The 7428-nt window shown below is 55.1% G+C and overlaps 1 non-coding gene across 1 annotated transcript; it reads right to left on the bottom strand.

Annotated features, from left to right (window-relative positions):
- Positions 1–6383: 6383 nt before the first annotated feature.
- TRNAK-UUU lies at positions 6384–6455 on the bottom strand. Its single transcript has one exon. It is a non-coding gene; the product is annotated as a tRNA-Lys (tRNA).
- Positions 6456–7428: the final 973 nt, after the last annotated feature.

Here is a 7428-nt window from a genome sequence, read left to right as displayed (position 1 = left end):
TTGGAAAAACTTTAGGCTCAGTGCATATAGGACCCTTCTACAGCAGTGACTGGGGCAGGGAAGGAGCCAGGGACGTGCTGGAAGATGCAGGGAGCTCTGGTGACCAGAGACTTTTCCTGGCAGCTTTCACAGCAGCAAAGAAGTCAGTTTGCCCTGCCAGTGAACAATCTACTGGAACTAATGGCAGCACAGGGGGGGATGTTTCCAAGCTGTGCACCTACTTCCACATTTTAGAACTTACTCTCCTTTTCCTAGTAGGGCATTTTCCATGTGAATTAAGCAAAGCAAGTTGGGGAAACTACACAGGTAATAGAAACCAGGGCGCCAGATAAGGGTTGAACTCATAACCCCAGCAGTAGTCCCATTTGCACTAACCAATTGCACCACTGCAGGTGCTTCTTAGACAAAGCTGGGAGGCAGTTATCAGTCTCTGTGGGTCACACCTTTGCCTGGTGATTGTCAGGCTGATGCATCAAACCTAACTCAAGATGCGGTTTTTCAGCCATAAGACTCCAGGACATTTTAACAGGAAGAAAATCTCCTCGATTCTGGTTTAGTCCCATTTGACTCCTGCCCATCTTCTCCCCCTGTCTCCCCGCCCTGCCCCACCCCGTCTCTTTCCTTCCCCATTGGGGCCATGAAGAGAGGAGCCCCTGTCAGTCTCTGTCACAGAGTCTGTATTCCATAACGGGAGGGAGGGGTCGTTCCAAAACACTGATAATGGGGAGGGGAGGGGTGTCTGTGATTAGGAGGAGAAAGGATGGAGAACTAACAGTGGGGCCCAGAGAGATTCCCCCAGATTGGGGAGATCCCCTGTTAACCCCCATCAGCCAGCTGTGGGAAGAACAACTTGGGATTGCTTGGGGAAGCCACCTTTAAAAACACAAGTGTAACATGCTAGTTACATTTTAATAAGACTAAAGCCTCCTCAATCCCAGGGTCACAATTACTGGAATGGCTTTGCCTTGATATTTTACCAGCCGCAGACACAAAGCGAGTCAAATTACAGTTTCCATTCAGAGTCAGTGCGCACACAAGAATCCAGAGGCTTTTAATTCCTTAGGTTCTGCTGCCATTTCATTTCTGTCCTGTTCCAAGATTTATTGTTGTGCAAAGCAATGTTAGGCCCTTGGGAGTGTCCCCCTGGTCTCGCCTGCTGCCCCTGGGTAATTTAAAAGAGCCTGAGGACCCCTGCCACCACCACCACCAGCACAAGGGGGCTAAGGCGGTGTCCTGCCCACCCTCGCTCCATGTGGCACGCCACTCCCAGGAGCGGCTGGCACGTCCCTGCGGCCCCTGGGGTGGGGGGCTGGGGTCTCCACATGCTGCCCCCGCCCCGAGAGCCAACTCTGAGAACTGTGGCAATGGGAGCTGCAGGGGTGGAGTCTGCGGGCAGCCATGCTCAAAGATGCCCCCTGCCCTCCCACTTAGGGGCTGCTGCCAGAAGGGAGTGCGGGTTGCTTTCAGGAGATGCCCGAGGTAAAGGTTGCACCCCTCACCCTCTCCTGCACCCCCAACCCAGACCCCACACCTGCACCCAAACTCTCTCCAAGACCCTGCCCCCCCACACCCTGCTGCAGCACAACCCCCTGACTGAGCTCAGACCCTGCACCCAAACTCTCTCCTAGAGCCCAATCCCTCTCCCTCCCACACCCAAACTCCCCCCCAGAGCCTTACACAGCTGTGGGGTGGGGCAGGACTTGGTCCCATTCTTGGAACGACCAAAAATTATACAAACCTGCCGCCCCTGTCCAGCCCAACCTTCTGCTGACGCACCTCAGCCCACACACGTGCAGGGTTTGAAGCTTCCATTGCTTAAATTCCAGGACACTGAGGGATTTCAGCTCCCCTTTGCCCAGAGGGAACCTTCACCCCACTCCCAGCCAGGTTCTTGTCCATGGGATCACTGTAGGGGGGCTGGGTCCCGCTGGGTCTTTTCTCTCTCTGTGACAGGCCAGGGTGCAATAACTGGGGCATCTGAGCACCCAGGACCTTCTGTGAGGCTGCCATTCCCCTTCCCCTTCTGTGGTCTCATCTGTCATTGACTCCAGCCTTTTTTCTATCCATCGTCAGCACCATCCCAAGCAAGCTGCACTCACCTCAAAAAGACAGAGAGTATTGGAGCATAAGCTTTAGTGGGTGAATCCAGGGGTGAGCTGCAGACGGTTCGCAACGGTTCGCGCGAACCGTTTGCTAAAATTAGACGCCGGACAGAGAACCGGATGCTAAAGTTCTCTGTCCGGCGTCTAATTTTAGCAAACGGTTCGCGCGAACCGTTGCGAATAGGGTGACCAGACGTCCCGATATTTGCTTGTTTGTCCCGCATCCCGACCAATGTTAGGTCGGGATACTGGGCAAACAAGCAAAGGCTCCGGAGCCCGAAAGGGCTCGCACCCTCCCCTGCCCCGACTCCGCACCTTCCTTCCCCCATTGGATCCCTCCCCAAATCCCCGCCCCCTCACTGCCCCATTGGATCCCTCCCCAAATCCCCACCTCTTACCAAGCACACCATGCCCAGGAGACGCAGGGGAGCACGGAGTCAGGGTGAGTGTGAGTCCGGGCTGGCACCTGGAGGGAGAGTAGGGGGGCGGCCCTTCTCCCTACCTGGACAGCAGGACTCGGGAGCAGCCACTGCTGCAGCTCCCACTGCCGCGGGGGGAGGACGTGACCAAGCACGTGGTGCCCGGGCCCGAATCTGGGCCTGCTGCAGGGACCCAGCAGCGCGCACGCTGCTCCCAGCCCCTGGCCAGTTGCGTCTGGGCTGGCTGCCCAGCTGGTGCAATCCCGCGGCGGAGGCATCGGCAGCCCAGCCCCGTTCGTTCCCCTGTGGGACCTGGGGGGGCTGGGGCCTGCTGCCCCTATTCCGGGGCCGCCCGCGGCATTGCAACAGCTGGGCAGCCAGCCCAGACACGACTGGCCAGGGGCTGGGCACGCGCGGTGTGCCCGCTGGGTCCCCGCAGCAGGCCCAGACTCGGGGGGTTTGTGGGCGCCAGAGCTGCAGCTGCCGAGCCTGGCCAGCGGCTGCTTCCTCCCTCCGCGGCAGTGGGAGCTGCAGCAGCGGCTGCTCCCGAGTCCCGCTGCCCAGGTGGGGAGAAGAGCCGCCGCCTGGCCCCGCAGGCCACCCCCTACTGGCTCGGGTGGAGCTAGGACAGTAGCCTGGGGTCCCCTCTCCGTCCCTGGCGCGTGTGGGGGGCGCCGCCCGGCCGGGGCGGCATCGCCGTCCCCGCGCCGCCCGGCTGTTGAGCGCCTGCAGCTCCACTCCTGGAGCCTCGCCCGAGCACCCGGCCCCTGCCGTGCAGAGAGCGTGCGGCGCCGCCAAGCCCCGCTGCAGCACCTGACCCGGCCGTTCCCGGGGGGGGGCCCCCTGGAGAGGGCTCGGGCCGAGGGCGCGGTTAGCTCCGCCGCGCAGTGTGACCCTGCCAGAGGAATAATGCGCAGGGACTCGCTAGGGCCCGGTGCCGGGCCAGGAGTTGGCAGCAGCAGCCTTTCTCCTACTTTACTGCGCCTAGTGAGAACACCACCCTGTTCTCAGAATGGAGCCTATGTACCAAGCATCAGGGTGCAGTGGGCATCATCCTCTTCTAAGCCAGGGCAACCAGTGTCTGACTCTAGCGAGGGACAGATCTACCTCAGCAACAGCTGTGTGAAGAGGCTGCTGGAGATTATAGAAGGGTCTGAGTTTCTCAGGCTGCAGGTGGAGGGAGGTGGCTGCTCTGGATTCCAGTACAAGTTTTTCTTGGACACAGTTATCAATCCTGATGACAGGTTGTTTGAACAAGGTGGTGCTCGTGTTGTTGTGGATGTGGACAGCCTGGCCTTTGTGAAAGGTGCAATGGTGGATTTCAGCCAGAGCTAATCCGCAACTCATTCCAGGTGGTGAGCAATCCACAGGCTGAGAAGGGCTGCTCGTGTGGAACATCCTTCTCTGTCAGACGCTGAGTGGACTCCTCCTTGGGTGTTGCTTGGGTGGACATTGAGCCAGAGACTGTCTTCAGCATTGTCTCCAAGGGTTTCTCATTTTGCTATTTTCTCAGCTTCCCCAGTTGTCCTCCTCAATCTGTTATACAGTTACTGCAAATATCCCCGTTTGCCTATTTGAACTCAGTCTGCAGCCAAGACCTATAGGGCTCTCCCTCCAAGGGTTTGAAATAGGCTTTAAATCCCACACAAAAGCATCTTCTGTCCTCTATGAAGCTCCAGGAACTGCTGAATATAATGAGTGGATGAACATCCCTTAAATCAGAACTTTTTATAGGGAACCCGTTGTTAAATCAGAACTTTTTATAGGGAACCCGTTGTTAAATCAGAACTTTTTATAGGGAACCCGTTGTTAAGATTTTGGCAGCTCATCACTGGGTGAATCCCCACTTCGTCAGATGAATGTCATGGAAATTTGCAGGGGCAGGTATAAATATGCAGGTAAGAATCAGTCTAGAGTTAAGGAGGTTAGTTCAATCAGGGAGGATGAGGCCCTCTTCTAGCAGTTGAGGTGTGAGCATCAAGGGAGGAGAAACTGCTTTTGTAGTTGGCTAGCCAGGCACAGAATTCCCACTCCATTCATTTGACGAAGTGGGGATTCATCCACGAAAGCTTATGCTCCTGTACGTCTGTTAGTCTATAAGGTGCCACAGGACTCTCTCTCTTTTTACAGATCCAGACTAACACAGCTACCCCTGTGATACTCAAAAAGACAGTGTCCCCTGTTGGGTGTAAATCACTGACCTCTCTCCTCCCTGAGCACTGACTGCCCCTCTGTTTCCTGGCCTCTCAGTCTGTGCAGATGGGACCTTTCCCTCCAGTGCTGGAGGATTCGCCCTTCTCATCTACCCTTGTCCCAAGCAACACAGCGGGTGGGAATCTTACATGTACCGAGGTGACTTCGGAGCAGAAACCGCCCCAGACCTTCCATGCAATTGGCACTTGCCCCTCACTGAGCAGGATTAAAACTCCTGCAGGGAGACTGCTGGACCACATCCCAGCTGGGCATGAGCAAAGTAGCAGCGTGAAAAGAACCTGGAGATGCTGGGGACTGAACACAGGACCTTATACATGTAAAACATACACTCTATCACTGAGCTACATTTTCAGATGGGTCATGTGTGCTATAAGTTGCACTCAGAGCCCTCCTGTTTCCAGAGCACCTAGTGGCCTAAAAGCAGCATGGGGGACACATTCCCTGATCTGAGGGCCAAACCTGCTGTCCTGGAGGCTGCTGCTTCTTAGGGTCACTTTGCAGCAGGGCCAGATTCTATGTGTGGGGCAGAGAGAGTGGGTGCCCTGGACTCAGGGTGCAGAGATACACTCAGCCCTCTCCCCTGCATTGGGTGGGGGGTGCTGACACCCCCTACTGGAAGGTAAGGTGTTGGGGGGAGGGGGGCACTGTAAGTCACTCAGCACCTGACCCTGGTGGCAGAAGTGCTGTGGGGAGCTCTTGGTGTTTCTAGGATCTGCTCTTTCCACCTGCCTGTGAAGTCCAGCTTTCCTCAGCACATTCACGGCGGTGCAATTGGGTCACTGTTTCCATGGCTGCACAGCAAAGAATCACTCCCAGTTTCCCTTCTATCTGCGGCAGGATTAGCCTGTGTCAGTGGTTAATGAGGTGGATCTAGTTGTAGATTGTTATTCGTTCCCCACCTTGATAATTCAACCAGTCCCTTTCCCATGCAGATTCCCAGCACCTCAGTGATCCTGGTAGCAGGGGTTGGGGCCTGAGATTTTCAGGGTCCTTTTTCCCCTCCACCTGGAGTGAACTCAGCTTTTCCCCCATCCCAGACAATCCATGAAATAACAAAAGGGTCATAAAGAAAGAGGGGAGGGAACATCTCACGGCCAGGGCTGGATGTGCCCAGGGCCCCCTGCTTGTCCATTGTTTCCATGGAATTTGGCCCCCTGCTTTGCACAAGGGACAGAGAAAGATCTTGCTGTTCCTGTGTCTGTGCAAGGAAAATTGTGCTTCCCTAGGAAAGAGAGGAGGGAAATGGCCCCATGGTGGGACAATATCCTCAGGATTAAGACCTAAGGACTCAGGCTGAGAACTGATTTAACTCCACTCATCTGGGATTTAACAAATTGTCTTCCATGGAGCAGGGCCAGTTCCAGTGTTTTTGCCACCCCAAGCGGAAAAAAATAAATAAAAAAGCTGCAGTCAGCGGCAGCTCTACCTCTGCCACTTTTGGCAGCAAGTCCTTCCCTCCGAGAGGGACTGAGAAGGCTGAAGCCTCCCCTTTCCTTTGACAGCCCCAGGGACCTGCTTGCTGTGCTGGTGCCTGGAGCCAGCCCTGCCATGGAGACACTGGGAAGATGGGGGGAATCAGGAAAATAGTACGGATTTGTTTACACTGCAAGTGAAGAATAACTGGAGTATTTTTGGTTTAAAGTCACTTTTCCCTGACTGGGAATTGAACCCAGGCCTTGGCAGTAAAAGTGCCAAATCCTAACCACTAGACCACCAGGGAGGTGATGATACTGTTTTTCTTTTCACTTATGTTACACTTTCTCAGGCTACTTTCTATCCAATTTCTGAAGCTGCTCCATTGTCCACTCCCTGAGGGGCTAAGAGCAGAAAGTGCAGGAATCCCTGTACTCAGGGTCACAACCTGAGACCAACCCAAGACACTGAAACAAACATAAATGATGCTTCCTCCAGCAGGATCACAGAGCAACACAAAGAAAACCCAGCACGAACAATCCTCCTCTGCCTTCATTTACCCCATTGCAACCCTCTCAGCAGCCAACTCTTGCGGGAAGGACGCTGAGCTGATAGGAGCTCTGGCATAGAGACCCAGGGAGGGGTGTTGCACCCCCTCAGTGGGAGCTGATCACATTCTGACTCTGGAGGAGGAGGGAAAGGCCATGGCCACATGATGGGGCCAGTAAGTACCACAACATGGTTCTTTTCTGTGGGATGACTCTGAACATTGACTGATCTCCACTTCCTTGGATTTGAAGAGATGTTTAGTTGGGCACTTAGGAGGCTGAAGCAATTTTATGGAAGGTGACACTACGATTAAAGGGTTATTTAATGTTGTAGAAATTGTTAAAAACACTGAGCTTAAACTGGAACTGCCTGTTGTTAAAGGCTGGTTTCCCCACGTCCGTTCCATAAGCTCTGCTAGAAACACCCTGGGTTCTCTCCTGCCTCGGTGGGAACTGGAGGGAATCATCCCCTGCTGCCCTTGGCTCCAGGCTGGTTTTTCTGGGGAGGGGACGTGGAATTGATTTGTTTGCTGTTGAGAAGGGAGCCAGGCCAGTTCTCAGGGAACGAGAACTCCCAGCATCTTCCCAGCCCAGCCCAGGCTGCTGCCCTGTCCCAGCCTCTGTTCCCCTGGGGGCCCTGCATGTTTGACTCTAGAGCAGGCCGGGAGCAGCAGCTGAGGCAGAGGACAGCCTGGGCCGGGCAGAGAAGAAGGAGTTTAGCCAACAAAAAAG

This window comes from Mauremys mutica, unplaced genomic scaffold (assembly GCF_020497125.1).
Source record: "Mauremys mutica isolate MM-2020 ecotype Southern unplaced genomic scaffold, ASM2049712v1 Super-Scaffold_100201, whole genome shotgun sequence".
Classification (NCBI taxonomy): domain Eukaryota; kingdom Metazoa; phylum Chordata; order Testudines; family Geoemydidae; genus Mauremys; species Mauremys mutica.
This window is presented reverse-complemented; position numbering and strand designations above follow the sequence as displayed.